Source organism: Heterocephalus glaber, unplaced genomic scaffold, assembly GCF_053883595.1.
Source record: "Heterocephalus glaber isolate CG9 unplaced genomic scaffold, H.glaber_assembly_v1.0 deba00001204, whole genome shotgun sequence".
Lineage (NCBI taxonomy): Eukaryota > Metazoa > Chordata > Mammalia > Rodentia > Bathyergidae > Heterocephalus > Heterocephalus glaber.
The window spans coordinates 631,852-643,926 of NW_028258214.1; the positions used below are offsets into that span (position 1 = coordinate 631,852).

The window sequence follows — 12,075 nt, forward strand, 5'->3', positions numbered from 1 at the left end:
TCATCTCAGGTAAGCCCTAATAATATATCAAACAAGTAGATGGATGACCAGAACACCCTGACCCTTATTCCTACTCCTTCCAGGAATGCCTTTGTTCTTTTTTCTAGTAACACCGATAGATAAAATAAGGTCAATGATTCTTGCAGCTGAAGGCTTGCTTTGTGACTTGTTTTACTAGCATATCAGTATTAGCTAAGCAACTGCACTTGTAACACAATAGGTTGAATTTAGCTTCACCCCAGGCAACCTGTAACACCACTTTAGAGTACAATAGACAAAGTGATTTTACTGTATAAAAATGCCTACAACCTCAGTTACAACCCACTTTCATGCTCCCTTATGCTCTCAGGAGCTTTGTTCTTGTCACAAACTTCTTTCTAACTGGCCTACCGGATCCTCTTTTCTATTCTTTGGTGACATGACATATGAACTTGACACATTTCACAGGCTGGAATGCACTTTATGATAACATTTCAACTTAATGTTCATAAAGCTAAAAGTAGACCAAACAAAATGTCTGCAAATTGAGGAATAAACAAAAATGGAAGCTTTTCATATTATTCATTCATAATAATTAATAATTTTCTGTAAATGCTACAATGTAAACTCATCCTGGAAATGTCATGCATAAAAGTGAGGCACAGAAACATTGCTGCATTATACACCTATACAAAATGGCCAGAGTGAAAATGCATGGAATATACGGTAGATGAGTCATTCCTATGGGTTTGGAAAAGAAAATATTCTAAATTGACAAGGCAGTTGACTATGTATACTTTTATGTGACTGAATCAAATAGTAAGTAAGGTATGTTTTAGTAAAGCTGGCATAAAAGATAATTTCTGCTTAATAATAAGTGGATAAAAATTTGGAGAATTATTTGCAGTTCAATTAACAATAATGGATGAAGGGAAAAGGCAAGAAAGAGAGATTTGTGGAAGAGGGAAATGAGAAAAGAAGGGGTATGACAAGAGCGATCAGTGAAAGCCAGGAGAAATAAAAGTAAGGAAAAAAGCACGACAAAGGGAAAGGACAGAGGAAGGAAGCAAAGAAGGAATGAGAAAAGGAAATAAAAATTAAAACAAAATGGTAGTGAGGCACAGCAGGAAGCAGAGAGGATAGATGGATAGAAGAAGAGGAAGAAACATAGAAGTCAAATTCCTCCTATTTACTGCATCCTGAACCTCAAAACTCGTAGGTCAGAGTTGGATGGGAGAAGCCTTTTCCCACTGTTCTTCTGATCCTTGTCCCTAAGGATAAAGGGGACAGGATTTCTGACCTATCACATCAGACTGCAGAGTCTCCTTTGAGATGTTTCTGAATTTGGACTGGGAAAAACTGACAAATGAAAGGCCACAGAGCTTGCCAAACACAAGAAAGAAATTATGTCCATACAGAAGCCGATCTGCTGTCCCGATGCACAGGAGACCGGGAGGTGGCAGAGAAAGTGGACACACAGTGGGGGACAATGGGGGAACAATGAGGACTAAACAGCTTCTGAGACCACACGCACAATGCGTAGGCTTTCTGCTCTGCACAGGGCCCTCTCCTGAGGGAAAAGGTGGCAGCAAAAACTCTGAATACCTTTAGGCTCACACAGCAACACACAAACCTCCCACTGTCACCCTAATTGCTACAAGTGAACAACACATCCCAGGATAAAGGTCGACACTGCCACAGAGGCTGAGATGCGCACTGTACCTCAGAGTCACGCAAACAAGACAGGTGGGGGCACAGCCCGTAACAATGAGGAAGGATGGGGTGCAGCACAGTGTAAAGGACAAGACCGTCTGGTGACCCAGGACACACAGGTGAGGCAGAAGTGGAGCACAGCAGGCTGCCCAGGATTGACGAGGACACCAAGCACAGTTCACAGATGGGAAAAGCAGCCAAGAAGAGACACACAGATGTGTGCAGTCTGCATTCCCTGCAGATGGTACCCTGACGAGCAGATTCCCCTGCAGCAGGAACAGGTTCCTCACAAGTACTGCAGGAAGGCAGCTGGCTGGAGCTGCCATGGGAAAGCCAAGAGGCCAGAGGAGAGCCTGAGACAAGCTTCAGTACTTCTCAACAAGCACGGCTGTTGTGTCTGCTGAGATCTGAAACAGAATGAAGACACCATGGGGAAACTTACTTTGTGACACAGACCAAATACCAGCTTAATAACTCTATGCTACTGACCAACTTGCTAGGCATTACACTGTCCTTTTTCTCATCTATTCAATTATAATAGCTTTGATATTCACTCTAGTGAAAGCTAAACACAAGAACAACATATTAAGTTCTTAAGCCAGAGCTGAACAACTAACTGGGCTTTGCTCACACTGATGGCAGGCAAGGGCATGCACTGGGAGCCCTGCAAACAGTCAGGGGTGACCAGGGTGTAATACTTCCAGTAAGCATGTTCTAGGAAATGCATATTTGATTGGGTATTTAATAAAATGTATTCTCTAAGTGCTCGTCATTTCAGTGATTACTTCAGTGTTTTCATTTATTTCTAACCTGTGTATCACCATTCAATCCACACACCTTATTTCCTATTGAATAAAAAATGAAGGTAGATGGGAACAATGCTATACACTTGCAAACTGAGTTTCTTGGGAGACTAAAGCAAGGGGATCACAATTTAAAGATCAAAACTCTGCTACTGAGCAAGAGATTGTATTGGTATGAAACTACAACAGAATTGCAAATAACTGATAAAATGTCCCTGAAATTCATGTCATAAACAGCACATCTTCACTCAGATAGAAATAGACCTACCTCAATCAACACATATATGTAGATGGGTTTAGAGGCAAATTTACAATCCATCAGAAAAGCAATTCAGGGCCCGGGATTTAGCTCAATGGTTCTGCCACCTGACTCGCAAGCACAAGGTCCCGAGTTCAATCCCCAGTACCAGAAAAAAAAAAAAAAAGATATTCTATTTCCATGTCCTGAGTTTGATCCCCAGTACCAATAAATAAATAAATTAATTAAATAATCATATTCACAAAAAATTCTGTTAGGACATTAGAATTTTTCATTCAATTACAAAATATAAATGCTATGTAGATTGCCATACAGAAGTAGAACAAATAATAAGGAAGGAGTAGGTTTGTAAGTCCAATTTGTTTTCTTTTCTCACTGGAGGGATGGAATACTGGACCTTGGTCACACTGAGCTTACAGTTTACCACTGAACTTCACTCATGTTATTTTGATCAAAATGTTTTTTATTTTTAGACAAGCCCTCATTATGTGCTTCAGGCTGGCCTTGAACCCACTAAGTAGCCCAAGCTGGCCTCAAACTTGTACTTATCCTCCTGCATCTGAGTCCCAAGTGCTGGGATTTCAGGTGTGAGTCACCATGCCCAGCTGAAAAGTACACTATGAAATACACAGTTTTGTTTTGTTTTGTTTTGTTTTTTGGTACTGGGAATTGAACTCGGGACCTTGCACTTGCGAGGCAGGCGCCAGAACCACTGAGCTAAGTTCCCAGCCCTGAAATACACAGTTTTCAACAGAAAGTCTTCAAATAAATATACACATATATAGAATTAACTAATAATTTTAGGATATAATGTCAATGTTTGGGAAAAACACTTTCAGTTACAGATACAGCTTTTAAAAAATATACGTAGCAAACCATTTCATCAAAAACAATGAATATGGGCCGAGGATTTAGCTCAGTGGTACCGTGCCTGCCTTGCAAGCACAAGGTCCTAAGTTCAATCCCTGGTACTACAAAAAACAAAAAAAAACAACAAAAAGAAAAACAATGAATAATTGACAAAGTGAGACCTTGTCTCAAAAAACCACACGCACAAAAAGGACTGCCTTGTGTAGCTCCCAGCACCCAACATAGTGCGTCTCTTAAAACAGATATTCTTTCCTTGATTTCTGGTCCCCCTGATGATGAAGCAGTATGAATATTTTTAGAATTTGAGAGAGGCAAATCAGCAATTAAAGCTGTTGCTAATCTGAATGGGAGGTATTTTGGTGGACGGGTGGTGAAAGCATGTTTCTACCATTTGGATAAATTCAGGGTTTTGGATTTGGTGGAACAAATTTGATTTTAAGAACTAGAATCATCTCAGAAATCCTTACATGAGCTGAGGACTGAGCAAAGACTCTGATCCTTAAAAGATCTGTGTTCTGAGCAGAGATGGACAAAGCTGGTGAATCCTGGCACTGCTGGAGGGACTTCTGATATATATATGTTGATTGATCCCTTTATGATTTTAATATAGTATAACAATCCTTTAAAAAGCCAATGAATAATTAATGAAACAGGACTCTATATATTGGAAAAGATAATCAAGATGGAGTAACTAGAAAGAGGGAACAGGAAAACACAAAATGGAAATGAGAAAACAATTCAGGGATAATGGATATATCAGTTTCTGAGCGAAGGTCTCGCTGTACAGCAACCCGTGCTGGCCATCAGCTCTGATGGTCTTGTATCAGCCTCGTGAGCGATTGCATTATGGATGCTGACCACTGCACCTCGGTAAAGCAGGGTATTTCAAAAGAAATAAAAAGTACAACAGAATGATCATTTAATGAATGCTAGATGGTGAAAATAGTCTCAGAAATATATAAAACAATAACTCTGGCCACAAGAGGCAGGTGCTGGAGTAAGTGAAGTTGGAAAGCAATCAAAGGGGCACTCACAAGTCTTCCCTGGGCCTGGGATGTAGCTCAGAGGCACAGTGCCTGCCTGGCAAGCACAAGGCTATGAGTTTGATTCCCAGTGGCAAAAAAATCTTTCTTTCACTCAATTGATTTATTGAATCTTTTCAGACATTATTCATTATGCTATCTGTAAATGTTCCAATTTCCCAGGATGTGTTTGTGATCAAAACATGGGTAAGAAATCTCTAGCTTATGTCACCAGGTCAATGCAATCTTTACCTAAATCCAGACAATGTGTTTATAATAAAAGGCAAATCAGGCCGAGGATTTAGCTCAGTGGTGCCGCCACCTGCCTCACAAGTGCAAGGTCCTGAGTTTGATTCCCAGTACCAAAACCAAACCAAACCAAACCAAACCAAAACAAAACAAAAAAAAAAAGAAAAGAAAAGGGAAATAAAGGCCCATTACACATATGAGGCAGATTTTTAACTCCAGGATAAGCGATTACCTAGCTAAATGCAAAGCTGTGTTAGAAAACAGGGTCTCATTTGTGCATGTGGCTGGGTGGTAGCACGCTTCCCTACCCTGCACGCTGCCCTACCCTGTCCTAGGTTGAATCTAAGTACCTCACACAGGAAAAAAGTGACTCCATGATAATGAAGTTCTATTTGTCCATCTTATCAAAGGATGTTTCAGCATCATAAAACCATGGTGAGGTTCATTACAAAAAAACCCCCAATAACAAAGAAAAAACTGATGTGATTATCTAAATTTAGATATAAATATTTTCTAAACCTCAGTTTTTGTTAATTATTTCCTGAAGGTTTTTAATGAAGAAAAACATCAAAATGTCATTAATAACCCAATAAAGCAAATATACCATAAAATTAGCAAATGTTACAATCAAGGGAGTACATGAATTATTTCAAAATCAGAAATAAATCAAGGATATTCACTGTCTCCACTATGCTGTCACGTGAAATAAAAGCTTCCACATTACCACAGGACATGACACGCAAGACAGACAAAAAGTGACAAAAAGATTGAAGTGAAAGAGAATCTCTATGCATAAGTGATAACAGAATCAACATGTAAATTTTGAGAATAACAACAAGGAGACTATATTGTCAAAGGCAGGACACACTGGAAAAAGTTATAGTGTTTCTCTCACAGTGTTTAATACTCATAATAAAGCCTGGGCCAGGAATGTAGCTCAGGGTAACAGCACCTGCCCGTCAAGCGCCAGGCCCTGAGTTCCATTCTCAGTACCAGAAAAAAACAAACAAAAAAACCCTATGCCAACGCAATGAAGCTACATACTACACAACCAGAACATAAACTGTAAGTAAATACAGCTCCCAAATATTTTGATCTCAAGGTCAGTACACACAAAACCCACAGAGAAATCTAAAAGGCTATTGTTTAAGGACCAGTGTTGAGCTGACTATCAGACAAAATAGAAAAAAAAGTTTTCTTATTACTAGACTCAAAAGTGCAAGAATGTCCCTAGGCCACGTGGATACAATGAACATTTAGGAGGAAAAAGTACACTGTCACAAATACACTTAACTACAAGACTGAACTTGCTTAAAGCTTTTGCAAATCCTTCTCAAAGCTGACTTCAAAGGAGTCAACTAGATGTTCCACCTGCTTCCTCACTCAGTCTCTGCCAGTATGTTGATTAGGTAATGAAAATGCCTCCTCACTTATCATTTAAAGCTAGGACATTAGTGACACCTACAAAAGGTCTCACACTCCACACAGTTTAAAAATAATTTAAAAATTATTGTATACTATTATCAACGAATTCTTTAAAACCTTGCAACATTCGTAAAGAGAAAAATAATACATAGAAATAAAATTGGAGATGATCTGAATACCAAGAGAATCATGTACAGACTCAGATTTGATGATGTGATATGCTACAAATTCTTTATATGCTTAATACAACTATGCTTATAATACAAGTAAAACAACTCTAAATTTAACATACACCTACTAAAATTTCTTCTGAAAAACAAAGAACAGTATTCTATTTTTCAAATCTCAAATAAAAAGGTAAATAAACCGAGATATCCTTTCCCACTATTGGGACTTACACCTAAAACTCACACAACACGGAGACACACTAAATTTATAAGAAGTACCAAGAAACACATTCACTTTTTAAAAACAGATTTGATGAGATTCACAAAACAAATCACATGTACAACTCATTCCTTTACGGTAGAAAACTGCTCATTTTACATGCCAAGAGAATCTGATTTTTGCATCACAAACATTCAAATGTGAATTCTAGGTAGACTCAGAAAATACATCAAATACGAAAGTAAAACATGTAAAAAACTACCATGTAAGAAAATACAGGAGGGAGGAAATCTTCAAAAATAAAAGCGTAAAACCGCAAATGTTAAGGTGACTTTGAAGATGCGAAGGGTAACTTAGGATTTGTACTATATACCACTAGTGAGAGAAATACCTGAATTACAAAACTGAAAGATATCTATCGAATATTTTTTCTTTACTACTAAAGATTTATCTCAGGACCTCATGCATGTTAGACTGGAGGTACGTTCAGCAACACTTACTTCATATTGAAACAGGGTCCTACTCCATTGTCCAGGCTGGGCTCAGTGCTGCAATACTCCTGTCTCAGTCTCCCGAGTGGCTAGGATCAGGGTGTGACCACCATGCCTCACTGATGTTTACTCTACCCATGCGCTGAAATCTTGGTAAATCACAGTGATCAGAGAACCCCAACCTTGAACTGGCAAAATGCCACACGCCTGCCTTCTCAACAGTCAAGGAGGTGGACACAGCATCAAAAGTCCTCCCCAGCCTGGGGATTTAGCTCAGTAGTTCCAGCACCTGCCTCCCAAGCGCAAGGTCCTGAGTTTGATCCCCAGTACAAAAAAAAAAAGTCCTCCCCAGCCCGGGCAATGAGAAAGACCGGCCTCAAAAATGTAAAAACAAAACAAAACAAAAAAGCTACGGGGAATGTAGCTCAGTGCTAAATACCTGCATTCAGTCCCCATAAAATAAAAAGTATGAAACACACCTTAAAATCTGTTGTATCCAAGAGAAACCTTTTCCCTTATACTTCAATGACGATCCACACCATTATTAAATCTACAAGACCAGTTTCTTAATTTTCAAATTTGCCTTACAAATGATTAAGTGGACTGATCAGTAGTAACATGAGACATATTTACAGTATGTGTTACTAGGTTCCTCTCCATTCTTCAGGTCAGTGAGCTCCGACCCACTCTCAGGCCAAGCCAGCACACAATCCTTCGATTATTGCCCTACTAAGCACAGTCTGCCCTCAGGGGAGGAGTTCACTGTTGTGGCTGCTGATTTGCCCTTCCTCCCACAAGCCCTGCTCTCCCATCCTTATGTCTCTCCTGTGTGGCTCCTAATTCAAAAGTCCCTTTCATTCCCATTCATTACGTTGCCTGTAGACCCCGAAGGTGGCGATTTAACTCTGCTTCAAGGCTTGTTCTGTACAAGGGCATCTCAATCAACATTTCAATTTTAAATTAATGTCAAGACAGTATAGGGGTGGGGATTTAGCTCAGTGGTGCTGCCACCTGCCTCGCAAGCACAAGGACCTGAGATCCCGGGTACCAAAAAAAAAAAAAGACAGTATAGGGACAACAGCAATCATTTCAGAGATGACACCACTTTCCGTTCCCACCACTGGCAATATCACACGTCCATGTCCATGCAGATTCCCCTCTTCCATGTGTTTCTCAGTTTGGATTTAACAGGCAGCCCTTTTGGAAAGTTGTCCTTAGCAAGAACCCTGTCCCCTCCCTTGATGTTGGTCACGAACTGTCTCTGGTGTCACAAACAGGTAGAAAGAAAATAAACTTTCAACAGTTTCTCAGCAAGGCAAACTTTACTTCTGTGGAAGGGTGTGCAGCCAAAGGAGAGCAAAAAGGCTGAGCAGCCACGTCTTCTCCTGATGCTCATGCTCAGTGCTGTGCCCACTCTTCAGTGGGAGTGTGGCCTCACAATCAAGACCCATTGCGGGCAGAGAAGCTGAGCCGCTCCCAGCACCCAGAAGGAAGCTCCCCCGCTGCCATCCCAAGCTCCTAGGGCAGAGAAGGTGAGCTGGTCCCAGCACCTGGAAGGAAGCTCCCCCACCACCATCCCAAGCTCCTAGGGCAGAGAAGGTGAGCCACATGGGGGCCAGACAGCCCCCGCCCCGCCCGTGGAAATGAGAAGACACATAAACAAGCCTCAAAAACAGACTTCTAGATCACCTACAGTAACCCCAAAGGGAAATGAGATGGAACAATCTGATACTCAACCACCTGGACTCTGAACTGGCAACAAAAACGGATCAGGGAAAAATGAAATCAGAAATAATTACTCAGATAACAGCAAAGATTTTGCTCATGGTGCAAGATATAATTAATAAATCTAGAGAGGACACAGATAAAAAAATTGAGGATCTGAGGAACATGATGGAATCCCAACATAGGAAACAAGTGGAATCCATAAAACAGATGCAAACAGATTTCCAAGAGATTAAAAACTCCATTGAAAGTCTGCGCAGCAGAATGAACCAATGTGAGGATAGAATTTCAGATATAGAAGAAAAGATTGCAATTAGTGACCAGGAAAAGAAAAATTGCTTTAAAATTGTAAAGGAACATGAGAAATCAATCCAGCAGCTGCTAGATGATGCAAAGAAGAATAACATAAGACTGATTGGAGTCAATGAAGAAAGAGGAGAGAGTGCAGATGACATAAAAAAACTCTTCACAGAGGTGATGGCAGAAAACTTCCCAAGGTGGGGAAAAGAACTTGACATACAGATAAGTGAGGCACATAGGACTCCAAATAGCCTTGATCAAAAAAAATCTACACATAGGCATATAATAGTTAGGATTCCAGAAATCCAACAGAAGAACAAAATTCAACAAGCAGTGAGAGAAAAGACCCACTGGCTAGTTGAATGAGGTCAAGGCTGCTATGTAGAATAAATTCTGTGATCAGAAACGCCCTTTGTTACAACATTTTATGACAAGTGGACAGGCAATGTGCCTTTTGTCTCAAGTTTTCAAAGAATGGCGAAACAAGCACATGTACATTTTACCACAATAAGGATTCTTATAAAACGGAGTTATTTGACCGGAAAGACTACCTTTTCCCACGTGGGCAATACATTAACATCTCCATTTTCCTCTGCTCCTGAACTCTCTGCAAGGCCCCCTTAACTAGTCTGGTGGCGAAGAATAGTGTATTTAGCTACCTTAGGAATAAGGCACCTAGCTAGGGAAAAGGGCCCGACACAGCCTTGGGTAACGAGCCACAAGATGAGAACGCAAGTCAGAACCGACAGTGCACTTCAGAAAGAAGACGAGAATGACCTCCGCGGGCAGCTCGGAGAGCGGCCTTCCCCACCGCGAGGAGCTGCAGCCGCGCCCTAAGCAGCTCCCCGCAGCCCCCCGGAGCTCCCCGCAGCCGGCTCCATCCCCGTCCTTCACGCCTCACCCCGATGCCGCCCCCGCCCGGCTTCGGCCCCACAACATCACCATCGCGTGGCTCCCGGTCCCGGAGTCCTTCCCATGCAGCCTGCAGCCAGCAGCAGTCACAGAAGGCGGTCTTACCCGCCGGGAGCTCTCAGCACCCCGCTCGGTACACTCGCTTGGGCGCCATGACACCGGAAATCTCACTCTTGATGGGCCCACCTGATTGGACAGATCGTACAGCCCCCCCATCGCTGATTGGCTCGTGCTGCAGGGCCCTCCCCTCTGGGCCCAGAGAGAGGAGAGAAATCAACTCCTGCCTGCGTGGGTAGCGCTCTGATGATAGACTGTAACCCAGGATCTTCTGGACTGGGCTCTTTCCCAGGATGGCAACCTCACCTCCCTAACAATAACGCACACATGTGTAAATACTGAATAGTTTCTCTAGTGTGAGAAACTGAGAGTGTAAATAAGGATTAAAAGGATTAACAACTAATAATTGATACTTTGAAATAGGAAAAAGTACAAAGGGGAAGGGGTGGTGGGAGGAGATGGGGAAAGAAGGAAAAATTATGAGAAAAGAAAAAAAATGGAAATGAAGTATGTAAATAGGGAAGGGTGAAGGGGTGAAGGGTGCACAGGGAATGGGGAAAAAATAAGAACCAAGATACATCATGAACAGGTACAAGCACCCAATGATAAATGTAAACATACTGTATACCTAAAATGTACCAATAAAAGAATTTAAGCAAACAACAACAACAACAACAACATCTTTTTTTTTATATACTGGGGATCGAACTCAGGACCTTTTGCTTGCGAGGCAGGCACAGTGCCACTGAGCTACATCCCTGGCCCCATCAATATATCTTGATAGACACAGGCCAACAACACTAGAAAAGCACAATCCTGGGTGTGTCTGTGATGATATTACCAGAGAGAACTAAAATGAGGCTCACTGATTCGAATGCAAATCATTCCCCTAGAAAAACTATTGGCACCATTTAAGGGGATTTCATATGGTAGGTTAAAAAGAAGTGGAAGGAGAAGCATCTGCATATCTGCCCCATCTTCAGCAGCTATGATTTCTGCTGGTGTTATCATCCACAATCTTCAGACTCTGCAACATCAGCTTCAGAACACGTGGATCCATCAGTGGCTCCATATGGGCTTCAACCTTCATGACTGGACTGTAGCTGAATTATTGGTTCATTTTGTTAAGGCTTCTAGCTCCTTCATTTGAGCACTCACTGATCTCCCATGCTTTCAAGCCCTCAGACACAGTGTAGAAGTAGTCATGCCCCGATTGCAGAAGAAAGTCTAAATATTCTCTTTTTATAACATGAGAACGTTGACAAAGACACACATACATACATAAGTATGATACATGTGCTCCACCAGAATTGTTCCACTGCATTACCCTTATGCTGTTCTCTCACTCAGTGGTCCCTGGATTGGCTTTGGAAGAGTTGGAAGTTTTGGAAGGCATTTTGTTGCTATTATCACATTTTAAATTGTTTTTGATGGTTACTTGTTTTTTTGTGCTGAGTTTTGTGGGTGTTTAAAGTGTAAAGACTTTGCTGCTAGTATAGAGATATCTGTAGTAACTTTCAGTAATGTACTTTGAGTGTGGCTAAGTATAGTCCCTTGTCTCTGTCCTAAGATGAAGCACCTTAGGTAATTTGGGCAGTAAAAATTCAGGGTAATTAGCCCAACACTGAGTTCTCTGGAAATGTATCCTAGTATTGTTAATGTCATAAATGTAATCACAGTATTGGTTTACATAGAAATCCCATTAATATCAACATTTATGCTACCTTGGTAATGTCACCCAAATTAACTAATGTAGTGTCATTCAAGACAAAGTGCATATTAAGATACCACAGGAACCTTTTATATACCTATTAACCCTAGAGAAAAAAATCCACAATTATAGCATTAACATCAAGACAAACCCAGGTATTGATAAACAGCTA

At 41.1% G+C, this 12,075-nt stretch overlaps 1 long non-coding RNA gene across 1 annotated transcript in view; it reads right to left on the reverse strand.

The window, feature by feature from the left end:
* The window catches only part of LOC101699918 (uncharacterized), a 70,077-nt gene extending 59,789 nt beyond the window's left edge, over positions 1-10,288 (reverse strand). Inside the window, exon 1 of the long non-coding RNA XR_015451142.1 lies at positions 10,166-10,288. This is a non-coding gene — a long non-coding RNA (uncharacterized LOC101699918). The remainder of the gene's footprint in view (positions 1-10,165) is intronic.
* Positions 10,289-12,075: the final 1,787 nt, after the last annotated feature.